At 42.5% G+C, this 18,516-nt stretch overlaps 2 protein-coding genes across 39 annotated transcripts in view; one reads left to right on the top strand and one right to left on the bottom strand.

Annotated features, from left to right (window-relative positions):
• LOC147348186 (uncharacterized) overlaps positions 1-18,516 on the bottom strand; it is a 732,824-nt gene that overhangs the window by 8,061 nt on the left and 706,247 nt on the right. For 14 of the 35 annotated variants that reach the window (XR_015151120.1, XR_015151124.1, XR_015151122.1 and 11 more), the window contains 3 exons: positions 18,253-18,327; positions 2,270-2,373; positions 558-1,978 (listed from right to left, as the gene is read on the bottom strand). The exons of 16 other annotated variants lie outside the window; for them this stretch is intronic. The gene's annotated coding sequence lies outside the window, so the exon portion shown is untranslated. Of the gene's footprint in view, positions 1-557; positions 1,979-2,269; positions 2,374-18,252; positions 18,328-18,516 lie in introns of those variants that run through there. 5 more of the 35 variants (XR_015151116.1, XR_015151144.1, XR_015151110.1 and 2 more) reach the window with 4 other exon arrangements.
• The window catches only part of GRM7 (glutamate metabotropic receptor 7), a 939,830-nt gene that overhangs the window by 867,335 nt on the left and 53,979 nt on the right, over positions 1-18,516 (top strand). The window lies entirely within an intron of this gene.

Below are 18,516 nucleotides of genomic sequence, written 5' to 3'. Positions count from 1 at the left end.
GCATGCGTGCAGTAACATCTGACTTTGCAACCCCATGGACTGTAGCCCACCAGCCTCCTCTGTCCATGGGATTTTCCAGGCAAGAATACTGGAGTGGCTTGCTGTTTCCTTCTCCAGGGGATCTTCCTGACCTAGGGATTGAACCTGAGTCCCTCACGTCTCCTGCACTGATAAACAGATTCTTTACCAGTAGGGCCACCTGAGAAGCCCTTCTCCTAGGTGTTCATGCAAAATCAAATGAACATATACCCTTATGAAGTCTTATGTATGATGTTCATAAGGGCCTTATTTATAGTAGCCCCACACTGAAAACAACCCAAGTGTCCATGGACAAATGAATTGTTAAATAAATGCAGTACTTCCATACAATGGATACAACTCAGGATTAAAAAGCACTAGACTTGAACTTTCAACAATATGGTTGAATCTCAATGCTGCTGAATTAAAGAAGCTCAACATACCAGAGTACATATTATGATATTCTTTATATGAAGTTCTAGAAAATACAATTAATTCACAGTGACTAAAGAACAGATCATTGGTAGTTTGAAGATGGGGCTGGGTGTGGAGGGGTTAAGAGGACAGATTAAACATTGGTAACAAGGAAGCTTTCGGAGATCATGTGTGTGTTCGTTATCTTGATCGTAGCAATGATTTCACTGGGCTGTATGTATCTGAACATCAAATTTTGCTCTTTTAATATGTGCAGTTTATTATTTACATCAATAAAGCTATTTAAAGACCAAAAGGATGAGGACCACTCAGGAAGAATCTAACAAAATATAACCAACTGTACTGCATGAACCTAGGTTGAATTTTGAACTGGAGAAAAATCATATGAAACATTTTTTTTTAATTGGGGAACTTGATTTTTGTGTATTTGATGACACTATGTAATTACTGTCAGATTTCTTAAGTGTGGTAACAGTATTGTGGTTATACAGTAAAATACCCAATTTTTGGTGATTCGCAGAGTCTGACACAACTGAGCAACTGAACTGAACAGAAATAAAAAAGAGAAAAAATACAATGCATATGGCTTTGAAATTGTTTAGCAGAGAGAGAGAAAGTAAAAAACACTGTGGTGGGATCTCAGTGGGGACTGTCCAGATGTTCTTCATTCTGTGTCTGAGTTTCTGAACATTTGTAAGTTTTTAAAATTGGGGGGACATATGTGTAGTGTATGTGCTTACATTGTATCTGGATGAGAAAGAGGGGAAAGTTTCAGTCAATAGATAGTCCAAAAAGATATTACTCAGCCATAAAAAAGAATGAAATTGGTCATTTGTAGAGCTGTGGATGGGCCTAGAATCTATCATACAGAGTGAAGTAAGTCAGAAAAGCAATAATCATATATTAATGCATATATGTGAAACCTAGGAAAATGGTACAGATGAACCTGTTTGCAGGTCATGACAAGAGGGGTTGGACAGTGGGGAGGTTAAAGAGGGAGAGGATATATGTATACACATAATTGATTCAGTTGGTTGTATGCCAGAAGCTAACACAGCATTGTAAAACAGTTATACTAAATAAAAAAAAGAAAAAGAAAAAGTCAACAGAGAATCTGGAGAAACTGCTCTGGGGAGAGAGCTGGGTCTTGTGTGAGATAGCATGTACTATGAATGTTGTAGGGTTCTCAGTGGGTCTTTGAGGGTGTATGCTGCAAAAGGAATTACAGACTGAGTTGCATTACAAATGTTCTTGATTGCATCAGAACTGAGATGCATGTTACAGTTCTAAGTGATACACCGAGTCTCAGCTTGGCCTCTTAGGAGCACAGGTGCAAGTTTATTTGGAGTATCAACACCAACCAGCAGAAGGAAAGAGGTCCGGGCCAAGGGAGAGGTGGTGCTGTGATGCAGACTCAACAGGGTCTCAGTTGAAGGAGAAGGGGGTGAGGCTTAGGCAGCAGGAGTCTCCTCAGACAAGGCAATTCCCACAGAGGGCCACCAGCTGAGAGCAGAATCCGCAGCATCTGGGGGAATAAATCCAGATTCCTGCTGATCCTGAAAGAGGATCCCACTACAGGACAGCGTGACATCCCTAACACCCTGCCCCCACCCCCAGCTCTTGTACCTGTTGTTCATACTTGTACAAGTTGCACAGGACTATATGTTCACAATGCTTGTGAACTGGTGAATAATTATCCAATCACTTCTATACATTGTGGTATACTGATTTCAAAATTTAAATTTTATTCAAGTCATGTCTTAACTTTCCTCAATTCATGTCATAAAATGGAGACTATAGGTTTTATTTTCCTTACCTGTTGTTAGCTGGAGAAAGTAGGCACTTTCTGGGGTTCAAGGGTAAAGACTGCAATACATTGTCACAAATGTCTTTACAAATGGCCTTGCCCAAATTCCACAACTATGAAGTGGAAGAGAAAAATGAGAATTCAGGTTTCTGGATACCTGAGTCCAGTGACCTCATCTCTACACCCTTAATGTCTGTCTTAGTCCTAATAGTGACACAGACAGCATCACTTTTCTGACCACAAGGGAAGCTTGTCCTGAAACGTCACTGCTGGGTATTAGCTGCACACTGAAGCTTTCTGGTGGAGGAACAAGTGGAACAGTCTCCCCTGTAACACCCTGTAAGCCAAGCCCCCCAGAGTCCAGGAAGATGTATAACTGCTCAGTTCCTTATGGTTACAGCTATTTTCCAAGTCTGAACAGTCTCCTCTCCCCTGGCCAGCTAATCTCCCCAGCTCCTTGATGGGCAGAGGTGTTTGCATATGAAGCCACCCCCAAGGCTGTCTCTGTTTCATGGTCACTGGAGAATGAACCCCCTTTGGTCCTCTCCCTTGACTTGGATCGCCTTCCACAGGGTGCTAGTTCTGGGCCTCATCCCCTAGTCTGTGTAGTCCGCATTTTCCATCTGTTCTGAACATCCATAAAGGATTAGACCTTTCCCACTGCAAGGATGGATCTCCTTTCAGCCTGTCTCTTTATGGGTATTATGCACAAAGAGTCTCTTCCTGGAGAGGAATCGCCAAGTGTCCTTTATCCCATGTTCTGTATAAGCTAAACAGCTAGAAGGTGGATGAAGGGAGACAGAGTACTGTCTCACCACACAAAGAAAAAGACACCGGGGTAGTCAATGTTTACTGGCAAATCACAGAATTCCAACGTCCCTTCCCAGTGAGGCTTAATCCCCCTCCTCCCCTACACCTGGTGTCTTTGGTCTACCCTCGACTTTCTCCAGTCAGTCAGTAATCATCTCATAAACACTTTGACAGAACCATCAGACACTGCAACCTGTTCATGCTTCAGACAATATCTACATTCCATCTATGTATTACTTTTTTTTTTTTTTTCTGCCTGCTCAAGCACACTTTTACTATTGGGGCATCTGCCTTGGTGTAAGTCTGTGTACCTTTGGGGAAAAGATAGCAACACTGAATCCTCTTGACAAGCAGCTGGATTTGGCAACGAAATTGGACACAGTTTCAATCGCGTGCAGAGGGTGTTTGCTCATTATTCTTAGTAGGGAATATAGACTTAAATAGAAAACATACTTACACAAATATGCAATCTGTGGTCAAGAAAGGGAATTTTCTGTCAGTTCCCTTTAGAAATAGTTAGAGCTGTTTGTTTTTCCAAGCATTGGCAATTAAAGCCTCGGAGAATGAAAAATTAAACAGTTCTGTGATTTACTCTTTTATTAGATACGCTTTTTAGTTGAATGTGAAAATCAGTGTAGTAAAATAAGCTGTAGAATCAAAAGGATTCAACTTACATCTTAGCTTTGTTCCTGATTACTGTGACCCTGCACAAGTCATGTGAGTGCTCTGCTAACTCAGGATTTCAACTTAACATTCTCTGAATGTACTCACTCTAAGAACCAACTTCTACTCAAAATGTATTTATGGCTCAGAAAGAGAGTTTTACTCATTGGGATGCTTCTATTTGTACCTCACTTTAAAATTACTTTCTGGACTGTTACCCTTATTAGTTAAAATAATATTTTTGAGGTCATTTGTTACAGGTCTATTCCTGCCATCATAACCTTAAATTCCTGTAGGAGAGAAACTGTTGAGATAAATGAATCCATGATTATGTTGATGATCACTGATTGTAACATGCACTATGAGTAATAATAATAATAATAATAAAACAGGCTGCTATGTGAGAGAATCATGGAAGGAGAAAATTCAAGTTGGTGGAGCAGTGGTGTGGCCATAGAAAGTCTGTTCAAGAAAATACATGAAGTTAACCTCAAAGATGGGACAGGAGTCATTTGGATAAAGAACTCAGGCAAAATATCATTGTGGGCAGACAGACTGGTATGTATGGTGTGTGCTAAGTCCCTTCATTGGAAATAAGCTTGAAGCGCCCAAGCAGCCAGCACAGATAAATCTTAGTCAAGAGACTAATCAAGAGGCTAGAATTGCAGCTGGTCCAGAGACTACAGGGCAATGGGAAGTCTAGAGGGGACCAGGTTGTCTGATTTTCAGTTTTTATAGACATCATCTTGGTTACTCTGAAGAGTACTGCTTAGAGGGAGGCAAGAAATGGAAGAAATGAAACCAGTTGGGATGCTACAATAGCACCCTAGGAACAGTGTCCAAGTGCATCATTGTCTTCACCATCACCGTCATCTTCATCAACCATGAACAGCTCCCACCTGAGAACTTACAAATATACCCTCTGTCCTCTGTGCTTAAGTGTGTTAACTGGTTAATCATACTTAAGACAAGGGCTGGGGCAGTGGGAAGAGAATAGATTCCATAAGTATTTTACAGATAATACTAGCTAACGGAGTAATAGACTACATATAAAGGGAAAATGTGAAGGAACAGCAGGTTTTTAAGAACAACCCTTAAAAGTTCAATTTGTGCAACCAAGTAGATGGAAGTCACAATCCTGAGATAAAGAATATTAGTATTACTTATGTACATATTTATATCTATCTACCTACCTGTATACATACATACACAACAAGGGAATACTACTGAGCTATAAAAGAGAGTGAAATAATGTCATTTACAACAACATGGATGTACCCAGAGATTATCATACTAAGTGAAGTAAGCCAGAAAAAGACAAATACCATATGGTATCACTTACATGTGGAATCTAAAATATAACACAAATGAGCTTATCAGCAAACCAGAAACAGACTCACAGACATAGAGAGCAGACTTGTGGTTACAGGGAGGGGAAGAATGGGGAAGGGATGGACCGGGAGTTTGGGGTTAGCAGATGTAAACTACTCTGTATCGAATGGATAAACAGCAAGGTTCTACTGTTGAGCACAGGGAACTACCTTCAGTATCCTGCAATGAACCATAATGGAAAAGAACATAAAGAATCATTTGTTGTATAGCAGAAATTTGTACAACACTGTAAATCAATGACACTTCAGTAAATTTAAAAGAGTATAAGTACAAAGCCAGGTTTTGCAAGAAAATCTCCACTTTCAACATGGTTTGAGATGCTGATTTGATTGTGGCAGCAGCCCTATGAAGTTGATGAAGATGATAAGCCTTGCATTAAAGATGATAAATATGTACCTGCACGTAACTGAGAATAACCTTTACAGAAACTTCTTCAGGACACTCTGCTCTGTGGGCCTGGACTCTATGTAGATAGTACTCCCACACCATGAAGACCTTTCATGCTTTATCTTTTTCCCATAAATAATGTATGGTGATTTCATGAGTCAAGATGGAATAGAAAATTTGCCATTAAAATTATTTTTTTAGACTCATTCATGCATTTTTCTTAGTTTATATCAAAGTTTGACATGGTTTCAAGAAACAATAGACCTCTTTTCTCCATAAGTTATAATGGCTCTATACATGAGCCTGGGCAGTTTCTGTTGAGAGAATCTACTTGCATGCTTGCCATTTAATCATTTTGTGGATCTCTTTAGCTCTTTCTAGAGAAAGTAGGCTTATTTTCTTAAGAAGGGAAGATTGAGAATTCCAGTTGGGAATACATGCAGGGTAGAAGCTTGGAAAGAGACTCTTAACCAGAGATGTAAATGATGGTGAAGGATTAGCTTTGGGTGATTGGGATTAGATTAGGATATGAGCTCATGAAGGTTGGAGGAGATGAAGCTGGCATAAATTTCTGGGGCCTTGCACTCCAGAAGAGTGGCAGGACTGAACTGTGCTGATATCATTTGAAAGCCTTTGCAAATATTTTTAGTCAGGTTGCTTGGAAAAGGGAGACCACATTTATTTTTTAAGAGAGCTCAAACCTGCTCTGGGTTTGTATAGTGTTGGTGTGATTTCAGTTCAGTTCAGTCACTCAGTCGTGTCCAACTCTTTGCGACCCCATGAACTGCAGCACGCCAGGCCTCCCTGTTCATCACCAACTCCTGGAGTTCACTCAAACCCACGTCCATCGAGTCAGTGATGCCATCCAGCCATCTCATCCTCTGCCGTCCCCTTTTCCTCCTTCCCCAATCCCTCCCAGCATCAGAGTCTTTTCCAATGAGTTAACTCTTCGCATGAGGTGGCCAAAGTACTGGAGTTTCAGCTTTAGCTTCATTCCTTCCAAAGAACACCCAGGGCTGATCGCCTTTAGAATGGACTGGTTGGATCTCCTTGCAGTTACTAACTTGGGGTTTGCATAAAAGGAGGTAGAATATTAAGAAAGTGAGTCCTTGGTTTTTCCCTTACTTTTCTTTCTTCCCAGTCCAGTCCATCCACATGTTCTTTTATTTTTCCCTCTCAACGTAGCTATCATTTGTCCCCTCAGCACCCCTGATCACTATTATCTTAATCTGAGCCATTCCACTTTCTAAAGGTGAATTTTTTAAGTGATACTTATTGATGATTCAGAAAAGCTCCAGGAGGGATCTGAATTGAACAAACAAAATGCATATACATTAGTAGTTAAGTCAAAGTCAGCATTTTTTGGTCAAAAAAAAAAAAAAAGCAAAACTCAATGACTGAACACGTCATTGGGTTGTCATGGCAACCATTTCTTTTTTTTTTTTTTTCCCTATTGTGAGGAGACAGTTGGGTGCTGACCTAAGCGTTAGCCTATGCTTTTTGAAAGAAAAGCTCCCATCCTTCCAGAAGGGCAGGGTTGTTGATTTTTAGTGCAGTTTCAGGCTCTAAAAGGGTCACTCTTGATAGTTATACTTTCTTGTCTAGTGAACACATGACGGGGGGTAAAGAGGTTAAGTACCAGCGCCCCAGGACAACACAGTCCATCCTTCCCCTTTGCCAAATGAGAAGAACCCCCTTTACAGGGAATCCACAGGAACATTGCACACTTACTTCTTTCTGTCAGGTACCCTTCTGAGTCTGTTCTCTGGGATCACCCAGAGACAAAGCCAAAGACCACAAATATAACCTCTTATCGTTGTGTCCCCCATATTTCCTTCCTTACCAGTATCAATGAGGCCCCTTGAATTTGCCACCACAGTGCTAGGTACTGGGGATACGACAGTGAGCTAAGCAGATGCTTCCTGGTGGCAGAAATAGATGCTAATCACACACACACACACACACACACACACACGTGTTTAGATGTGAATTACTGAGATTGCTTTGGGAGCCTGTAACAGGATGGAAAGACATGGTCTTGGCTAGAAGAGTCTTGGATGAGGAAGTGATGCTGGAGTGGTGAGAGCTGAAGAATGAACAGATGAGGGAGGCGGTGTGGGAAACACTGCAAGGAAAGGGATCCAAACATGCAAAGGCCCTGTGGCAGGAGATGGGCCTCCCTGTTGACTCAGTGGTGAAGAATCCTCCTTCAGGGGAGGAGACCTGGGTTCAATTCCTGGGTCAGGACAATGCTCTAGAGAAGGAAATGGCAACCCACCCTAGTATCTTTGCCTGGGAAATCCCATGGACAGAGGAGCCTGGTGGGCTCCAGTCCATGGGGTGGCAGAGTCAGACATGACTGAGTGACGGACTCTCATACACTCTGGCAGGAGAGAGCAGGGCAGATCCAGGGAAGTGAAAGAGGCCAGTGTGGCTGGGGGCATATGATGAACTGTGACATGGAGATGAGTGAGTGGCTTTGATTTGGGCTTGGGTTTGGCAAATGAGTGAAGACCATCTCATTCATCAACCATATATGCAACTTGTTCCCTGTACCAGGCATGAGGATGCCGAGATAAATTAAAACACGGTTCCTGCCTTGAACTGCTCACTTCTGAATGCTCCCTCCCTCCCCGACATGCACAAAGTATTCTGGTTCTGTTCCTAGTGTAGGGGACAATTTATCTCTGTGCTTTAAATCTTCTGTTTATTAGCTTTGAATGCTTTGACTGGATCAGAGCAGTGCCTCTAGTTACAGGACTGGGGAAGACAGGAAGCCAATGCAACTGCTAGAGGAAAAATTATCTGGAAAGATGGGAAGAAATGCAGCTGTTTGGAAGCAAACAGCCTCTGGATGTGGTTACACCATCCAGCGCACATAAATTGTACCGGGGTGGCATTTAGACCATGGGTTCAGGGTTTAAGAGGTAGGACCACTTATAAGTCATCTCCTCTGCCACCGCTCTGGGAAGTGAGCCCATGCATCTCATGGTGCGTCACTATCCATGCTTGCAAATGCTATGTGAGCTACTTGAGAACCTGCAGGAGTTAGTCAGTGGCAGATCCTACCTCCAGACCCAGAACTTTTGACTCCAGTGCGAGTGCACTTGTCATATGTTTCACTGCTCTTGGCTCACAGTGTATATGTCCTAGATTGTATTCACTCATCTGTCCAGCTGCTATGAACTCAGTACTTTTAAGTTCCAGGAGCTCTGTAGGGTAGGTCAAAATATATGGTCTGTGCTATCAGGAGGATAGTCTATTGAGGGGATACTTATTTATTAAATAGACACTCAACTGAATAATCCTAATTTGTGATTGATGTGATGAAGGGTGACAGTATGTTCTGTGAGCAGGCAGAAGAGGAAGGACATAGTTTCCATTTGAGGGTCAGAGAAGCCCTCCTCAAGGAAGTGAGACTGAGACCCAAAAGGCAGATAGGAGGGAGCCAGGAACAGATGAGAGGGAACAGCATGTGAAGCAGAGGGAACAGCATGTGAAAAAGTCTTGCAGATGAACAGTGCACTGCATATCAGAAGCACTTAGATAAGGTGAGGGAAGGTGGAAGGAGGGCCCTGCAGAGTTCCTGGGGCCAGAAGCAGTCTCTTCATCCAAAGTGTCATGGAAGGTTGAGTTAATGCAGTAAGACAGCTGGAGCCCCCAACACTATAGGCCTCAGCATTGAGTTTTAAAGAGGAATGAGACCTGCAAAAATCCCTCTTAGGTCTGCTAAGAAGTGTGGGCAGGTTCAGAGGGCAGATTCAGGAGGTACAGACAGAGGCAAGACTCTAGGCCCTCGGGAGTGAATGGGTAAGAAACTGTACTTTTGAGATCCATGATCCAGGACCTCAGAAACAACAAGAAAGGAACATGGATCTGGTGACAGTAAGATCAAAGCATGAACCAGTCGGCCACTCCTCTTCAGCCCTCCTCACTCCCTCTTGTTCTGTTTCTTCCTGCAGGATGAGTGTTATTTCTCTGCCCCCATCTCAGAGCCCTCACCATTCCAGTAAAGGGCACAGGCTGAGCAACTTTTTATCTACAATTTGCTGAGCAGCTGGATTGTAGTTATTTTCTCCTGTTAGATTTAAACTAAACCTCAGCTGAGGTCCTCGCTGAGGAGTTCAGAGCACAAGTTACCCCTGGGTGGGCAGTTCTGGCCCTGAGGTCTAGCTGTTAGCCACTCTGCCCATCAGCCATGGCCACCGTTGGCTGAGTGGGTCCCACAGCACAGAGTGGGGCCCACTGAGTCAGGAGAGAAGTTGAGGAGCCTGTGCCTGTCCACACCCACAGTGCTGCACCAGAGACAGTGGGAAAGCAGGGAAGCAAAAATGATACATAAAAAGTATGAGCTAATGCAAGGGGAAGGGCGAATCTGAAGGGAAGGAAGGGAGCTGCCACAGGTCAGCAGTAAGATGGGGAAGGTACAGTCCAGAGCGGACAGAGGAAGACAGACAAAATTAACAGCTAGAACTAAGAGGAGGAAAGACAGCTGCTGGATGATGATCAAAACCTGCCAAAGTTCATCAGAAAGTCATTGCCAATGTCTCTGAAAACTGAGAGAAGGCCCCTCTTTTTATAAGGATTCGACACTGTCTTCTTGTCAGTGACACTCCAGGCCGGTCTCAATGAACACTTTACAAGCCCAATTTAAAACACGTGAACTATTCCCAAGAGATGCCAAAACTGTCTCTCTCTCTCTCTCAGCCATTAATTCAACATCAGTATTTTCATTGGATTCCTGTCTTTTTTATGTTCACAAGAACCTGAAAGATGACTTTAAAAGTTGGCAAGATGAGACAGCTTTGCACTTCTATAAGTGGAATATTTCAAATGACAGCTTTAGAAGTGGAATATATTAAGTTCTTTTTAATGCCCTGGTTTACTTGCAGAGTGATACAGAACATCATCGTATGTTACCTAATGTGTTCCCCAGTGAGGTACATGTCAGTACTTTCTTATTATAAGACAGGATCCGACACTGCCTCCTACAAAATGCTGCTAGGTTCAGTCTTGAAGAATACGGCCAAGGGTTCCTGGAGAGCCAGGGAATCTGGCAGAAATGTGTCTCTGCAGGCTGACAGCGGGGTGGGGAAGGGTGAAGGGGTTCACCTTTGTATGTTAAATCACAACAAGGCGGGGACCTAACATTTGTGGGGCTCTTGAACCAGCAGGAATGGTAAATAACCTTCTAGATAATATAACAGAACAGACAGGGCCAGTGTTGGCTGTATAAAAGAGTGAAACTCCTGCCTTGTAGCTGGAGGAGGAAAAAAGCTTGAAATCAAAATTGAGGGATAGCAGGGCCGGTGAGGGGGGAAAAATCCTGTGTATCAGTGTGTGTAGGCTGTGCTCATAGGTGCCCAGCAAAATCAGAAGTGACTGCCTGGAAGAATTAGCTATGAGGACGGCCCACAGCTCGTTCGGATGACACGGGGAGTGAAACCCCGGTCTTCCCAAGGATGTGTCAACTGGAATAACAGCATCTCTCTGATGAGGTGACACGGGAATAGACAAAGCATCAGGCTTTTGATCAGGAGAGCAGAGAACTGAGATGTAGGTGATTTCAAGCATAACATAATCCCTTATTTCATGCTCCAGGAACTGATTTGCATTCACCTGGAGTGTGTGTCCTTATGTCCCTCCAAAAAAATAATGTGATTGTGTGTCGACTTAACATCATGTCTGCCTGGAGATACTAAATGAGAAAAACAAAACAGTCAAATGAGGTCTTGTCCAATAATCATCCAGTTCAGTTCAGTCGCTCAGTCGTGTCCGACTGTCTGCGACCCTATGAATTGTAGCACGCTAGGTTTCCCTGTCCATCACCAACTCCTGGAGTTCACTCAGACTCACGTCCATCGAGTTAGTGATGCCATCCAGCCATCTCATCCTCTGTCGTCCCCTTCTCCTCCTGCCCCCAATCCCTCCCAGCATCAGAGTCTTTTCCAATGAGTCAACTCTTCACATGAGGTGGCCAAAGTATTGGAGTTTCAGCTTTAGCATCATTCCTTCCAAAGAACACCCAGGACTGATCTCCTTCAGAATGGACTGGTTGGATCTCCTTGCAGTCCAAGGGACTCTCAAGAGTCTTCTCCAACACCACAGTTCAAAAGCATCAATCCTTTGGCACTCAGCTTTCTTCACAGTCCAACTCTCACATCCATACATGACCACTGGAAAAACCATAGCCTTGACTAGACGAACCTTTGTTGGCAGAGTAATGTCTCTGCTTTTCAATATGCTATCTAGGTTGGTCATAACTTTCCTTCCAAGGAGTAAGTGTCTTTTAATTTCATGGCTGCAGTCACCACCTACAGTGATTTGGGAGCCCAGAAAAATAAAGTCTGACCCTGTTTCCACTGTTTCCCCATCTATTTCCCATGAAGTGGACCAGATGCCATGATCTTCGTTTTCTGAATAATCATCCAGTTGCTTCCATTATTTATAATTTCACGCCGTACACCTGTCCACAGAGTGTGTCCCAAAATATTTGGAATGTGCATCTGTATTATTTTATAGATATTGTCTGTTACTCTTTACAAATTGCCTATTCAAAGATAACAGGTTTGAATGGAACAGCATGAAAATCATGTGCCAAAGATGGGGCCATGCTCTCTCATAAAGACTCGTCCACTTTTTGTGCATGCCACCAGGCAGTATACTATCTTTTAATATTCCAAGTGGTCAGAAGGTCTCTATGGTCATGGTGGAATGAGAGTTTTTATATCAGACACTCTGGTAACAAATTTCTTTGGTTTGAATTTTGACTGACTTGTCAGACGTGAAGTAGTTTGCCCACAGTCACCAACCAATAATCCAAGGCCAAGTTTGAAATCACTTCTAACAAGAAAGATCTTGTTTTCCCATTACACCATCCCTCCAGAAGATGCAAGTATCTTTCCTCATCATTATACTGAATCCTTTTATCATCAGGCATTATTTCATTACTGTGCAAAAGCCTTCAGCATGTTGACCCTCTGGAAACTGAGGAAGTCTTACTGGAAACACCCTGTCTTATTTCCAGCCATGTGTCATTATTATTTCTCACAAATATGGTGACTCTGATTAGGAACCAAGGGGTCCAGGTGGCAAGGATCAAAAACACTGGTCTTAACTGCTAAGAACTTGCATTTAAATTTAGACACATGGGTGTTCCAGACATTTGTCAGATAATAATGCATGCTTTATCTCTACTCTGCTTACATCAGACACAGTTTTCATTTTTGTTGTACAGACTTTGGGATGTCATGAGAACTGTGAAACTTCTCCCATCCTACCAAAGACTCTATGAAAGCCTCCTTGTCCCAGTTTTCAGTGGTCACCTGGGAATGTATTTAATTGGTTATTTCTCATAATAGTCGATGACAGGATAGGGGTTTGAACAGACTTTCAAACAAAATAGAAGCAAACTTAATGAGATGTTTTTCCCTAAAATAGGTTGTCATTCAGTGGATTCCATAAGAAAGATGATCATTTCAAAGTGTATTAATACTAAAATGATATGAAAGAGAACAACATAGAAAACAAGTCATTTTATGTTATAGCTAATAAATCAATCATCGATACAGACAGCCTTGGTTGAGTGGTTCGTACATGCTAGGCACCCTCCTGTGTATTTCACAATGGCCCACCAATTCGATCCCAACAACCTTATAAGACAGCTAGCATTACGGCCTCAACTCTAGAAATAAAGAGCTAGAGACCCACTGCTGCTAAGTCACTTCAGTCATGTCTGACTCTGTGCAACCCCAGAGATGGCAGCCCACCAGGCTCCCCCATCCCAGAGATTCTCCAGGCAAGAACACTGGAGTGGGTTGCCATTTCCTTCTCCAGTGCATGAAAGTGAAAAGTGAAAGCGAAATCGCTCAGTGTGTCTGACTCCTGGCGACCCCATGGACTGTAGCCTACTGGGCTCCTCCATCCATGGGATTTTCCAGGCAAGAGTACTGGAGTGGGGTGCCATTGCCTTCTCCGTAGAGACCCACACACAATAGCAAAATAACGACAATGATGATGATGATGACTAACAGACTACAGATAATCGCTTTCCTTAGAACAATCCTCCATGAATGCCAAGGCTATTTCTAATATCCAACACTTGCTTCAAGTGTAGAACTTACTGTGCAACCAGAATTTAGTGAAGTGCAGGCAGTGAGTTTATTATCCAGTCAGCTCTGCTAAATGTGACATATGCATTCTTAGAAGTCACCATGCTTTGCAAAATTACACAATGAAAGTACTAGATTTATGGGGGAAATTGGGTTATAGGGACACTTTAAGTACAAGGAGACTTTGGACTGAACATCAAATGCAAAACAGGGTATCAGAGGTGAAAAGGTGAGCAAAGGACATGCCCAGGGACAAGCAGGCGGGGCCGAGTACACACTGTGGGAAAAAGGACTGGTGAGCAGTGTCGACACCTTGCATATTTGATTCTAGGCTGTGTTCCTTCTGCCACTAGAATGTGGCTCCCTGACTACAGAAAGAATGCTCTGCCACTGTTACAGCGGCCTGTGTGGCTACTTGGTAGTGGCCTACTGCTGTCCACCACTGTGGATACCTCTGTATCTATGGGTTTCACATCCATGGATTCAGCAAACTGCAGGTGAGAAATATTTGGGGAAAAAAAATTTCCAGAAAGCTCCAAAAAGCAAACTTTGAATTTTCAGCATATTGGCAACTATTTACATAGCATTTACATAGTATTTATGACTATTTACATAGCATTTGGGCTTCCCAGGTGGCACAGTGGTAAAGAATCCACCTCAATGGAGGAGATGTAAGAGACACAGGTTCTTTCTCAGGGTCAGGAAGATCCCCTGGAGAAGAAAAGGGCAACCCACTCCAGTATTCTTGCCTAGAAAACCCCATGGGCAGAGGAGCCTGCTGGGCTACAATCTATGGGGTTGCAAAGAGTTGGACATGACTGAGCAGCAGGTGTGGCATGGCATTTACACTGCATCAGGTATTATAATTAATCTAGAGATGATTTACAGTATACGAGGGTACATATATGTATACTGCATCATTTTATATAGGGACCTGGGCCTCCTCAGATTTTCGTATCCTCAGGAGGTCTGGGTATCAATCCCTCATGGATGCCGAGGGTGACTAATCTCACTGAAAATGCGAGTGGTAAGTGGATGATGTACCAACACTGGAAAAGAAAAGTCTCTGTCACATAGCCTATCTGGAAAATACAGCTACCGGTGAATTTATACCATGAAGTCGTTAGCGACATGCCCAGGAATCTCTCAAAACTGTCTTCAATTAAACTGATTCTGAAACTTTGACGAAGAGTTGGCAACATGCAAAGTTTGTTCAGGAGCAATCTAGACTTTTTGAATTTCCTAGTATTTTACCGATCAATACTTACAGGAGGAGAACGCCAATAACCCTCAGTGCAACATCTATTTATAAAGCAACAATGACATCTCATGGGGCTTTGCAGTCACATTTATGTGACAATGAACTTTTAGACCAAGATGAGAAAATGCACGGGGCAGATTTAGCTGGGCTTTTCCTGGCCCTGAATTCAGCACAAAGCTGTGTCTCTAATGGTATACTTGCTGGCACATGTCAATCAGACAGGACATGAATAGGCCTGGCTTTTTAGACCCTACATTCTAGTTAATTACTAAGACGTACATTAAAAGTTTAAAATATATGACAGCGAATACTAAGGAAGACTTATCTTAAGGTCTACACACCAATATCCTGATATAAATATTCGGCAGAATATAAATATTAGCAGCTCATATTTCATGTATACGTGTTTCCCAGGCATTGTACTAAGCACTTTCCATATATAAAATGAATTAGGTCATCAGAGTCAGCATTTGAACCCTAAACCATTGTTATCTTCAGTTTGCAAATGAGGAAACTGAGAGCCAGAGGTTCTGTTTATCAGACTTGAAGAACACTGCTTGGTAGAGAAATGTGTAAAACACCACCTGACTTGGAACCCTTTGCCCACATTTTCCTTAGTTGTACAAGCTGGGTTACACATGGTGCTTGGGAGGAAAGCCACATTCAACCAAGGAAAAGAAACTGGTGGAAATGTATTGAAGTTGATAATAAAATTCAGGCTTAAGTATCCCAACACTGCGAGGCAGGGAGCTTCTTTCCCATGAGCTCAGGCCATCAAGGATGGACCATGGTGAGGCAATGAGCCTCAGACAGCCAGATGGGACAAGGGCAGTCTGGGACAGGGGATGGGGGAGGAGCTGACCCCAGTAAAGCTGTATGTGCTAGACCCCTATGTGCTGGTAACAGAGACCAAAATCAACCACTAACACCTTTACATCTCTCAAGAAAGTATAAGGAAGATAAAGCAAAATGATATAAAATATCGAAAATCAAACAGGGTAATTCTACAATCCGCATTGCTCATTTGACAATAAGCATTGGATAAAACAGGAATAGCCTTGAGACTAAAAAATAAATATGTTGTAATCCACCACAGATTACCACGCTGAGCTCCCTGCATCATACAGCAACTGCCCACTAGCTACTTGTTTTACATATGGTAATGTTTATGCTCACTGCTGATCTTTCAATTCATCCCACCCTCTCTTTCCCCACAAGTCCGTTCTCCATGTCTGCGTCTCTGTTCCTGCCCTGCAAATAGGCTCACCAGTACCATCTTTCTAGATTCCATAAATACGTTTTAATATATGATATTTGTTTTTCTTTTTCTGACTAACTTCACTCTGTATAAGAGACTCTAGATTCATCCACCTCACTTAAGTGGGGAGTGAGGAGCAGGGGGAGGTTCAAGAGAGGGGACATATATGTACTTATGACCGATTCACATAGTTGTATGGCAGAAGCCAACACAACATATTGTAAAGCAATTATCCTCTAATCAAAAATAAATTAACTGTTGGAATTTGCTTAAAAAAATTGTACTAAAAGGGCTGCTAGGGTGAAAACTCAGAGTCAAAAAGCAAGCATCCCACCAAAGGCCAAGAAGAGAGCAACTGAGTTCCCTTCCTGGGGCTGAGCTGGGTTGTATCCCCATGAACAAGTAACTCTGGGTTCTCTGCAGACTGGGGTCTTCCTGTCTTTCTACATATGTAACTTATTTAAAAATCCTTTCATAATACTTACTACATGCTAGGTCCTATCCTACTTTACAAATACTCATTTAATCACCACAACAACATCATGAGGTAGGGGGGCTCATGTTATCATCCCCATTTATAGATGTGGAAGCTAAGGCAGACAGAGGCAAAATAATTTGTCCCAGGTCACAAAGCTAGTAAACGGGAATTGAACTCAGATTAGCTCTGGAGTCTTCATTCCTAACCACTCTGCAACATAAAGGATTAAGGGACAGAAATTTGTCCCTTAATGGTCAATGATGTTCCTGTTGGTTTTCACAGATTCCTGAAATGTCCCCCGAAATTACAAAAATGTCAAAACAAGTATCAAAGTCTTGATAGATTCTAGCTTGACATGAACAAAATTACAGACTCCATAAAATAAGCAACTTTGCTACTAGAGTCCTAAATGACTAAGTAGTCTTTCTTGAGAAAAAGCATGTATGTATACACAGACCAGCACAAATATTTACATATGTATAAAGTATACAAATTATGTATATAAGTCATAAACTCAATAAACTACAGATGGTTTCTTCAACTGCAAAATTTGCTTTTGAGTGGAGAAATAGAAGGAAAGCTTAAGATCCCATGGGTCAGTTTAGATCCCTTTCTTTCTTGGACTGACTAATCCATGGTTTGCAAAGCCCTCATTAGCAGGATGACAGCAGTGACCATGGGGGACAAAATGACAGCGTCTAAGTTCATAAACCTCTGTTTCAGGGTAAGACTTTCTTGGACAGGGTGGGCAGCAGGGTAGAATGAAGATGAAAGTCTAAAGGTATTCTAATAGGAAAAGATGAGCTTTAAACATATGGTCTAGTTCACAACCAAAAGGATCATTAATTCAATATTGTTTTGTCTTTATATTTTACATTTATTATGCATTATACAGTTAACGGCTGCCAGCTCCTGTAAAGCATTCAGAAACATGCACATTCAAATTAATGTTTGCTGGAAAACAGTATTCCTTCCAGATGAAAAGCAAAGTCTCTTTTAATTTCTTCTCCAGAGACCCAGATTGAAGAACTAAAGTCAGAAATGGCCAGGCAGCTAATAGATCTGATGGCAATCCCTGTATATTTAGAGAAAGGCTGTCTGACCACTGAGTCATCAGGAGGAAGAAGGTGCCTCTTATCCAAACACAGGAGCTCATCCACTGTGTGCTTCTTAAGTGCCTACTGTCCGTCAGCACCGCAGGCACAGTGACACCACTACCCATCATCACTGCCTTCACTGAACTTGTGGCTCAGTTTGAGAGATGGGCGTTCAGATGATCAGGTTAGTGGGTAGAGGATTACAAACAGGCAGCCATGACCTAAAAACAACAGTGTTTTGAAGGCCTGTATGTAGAAGAGGGCAGCAGAGGACAAGATGGTTAGATAGCATCACCGACTCAATGGATATGAACTTGCGTAAAACCCAAGAGATAGTGAAGGACAGGGAAGCCTGGCGTGCTGCAGTCCATGGGGTCACAAAGAGTTGGAAATGACTTAGTGACTGAACAACAAATGTCATTAAACAAGCTGGCTGAGAGTTAAGGTCGTGGGGGAGGCAGGCTGGAATGGATGTTCTAAAATGTAGAGGAACATTCCACACAGAAGGAAACAATAATAAATAAAAATCACACACCTGCCTGTAGAAAAGTCTGTGGTTGAATAAGCATAGCATCTTCAAGAACTTAAGGAGGGCCATGTGGATGAAATCCTGGGGAGAGAGGAAGGAGAGAGGTGAGGAGAGTGGTGGACAATTAGTCTGAGAAACCAGACAAGGGGAAAGACCATGTGGGCCCTTGTAAAACCCATTAAAGATGGGGGATTTTATCCTCAGACACATAGGAAGACACCGTTGTGGAAAACCATGATCAAATGCATTGTCAAGAGACTAGGTTTTCCA

Source organism: Bos grunniens, chromosome 22, assembly GCF_055505025.1.
Source record: "Bos grunniens cultivar Pamir isolate PY7600 chromosome 22, Bosgru_T2T1.0, whole genome shotgun sequence".
In the NCBI taxonomy this organism is placed as follows: Eukaryota; Metazoa; Chordata; class Mammalia; order Artiodactyla; family Bovidae; genus Bos; species Bos grunniens.
The sequence above is the reverse complement of the archived record's forward strand: the minus strand, read 5'-3'. Positions and strand labels throughout refer to the sequence as shown.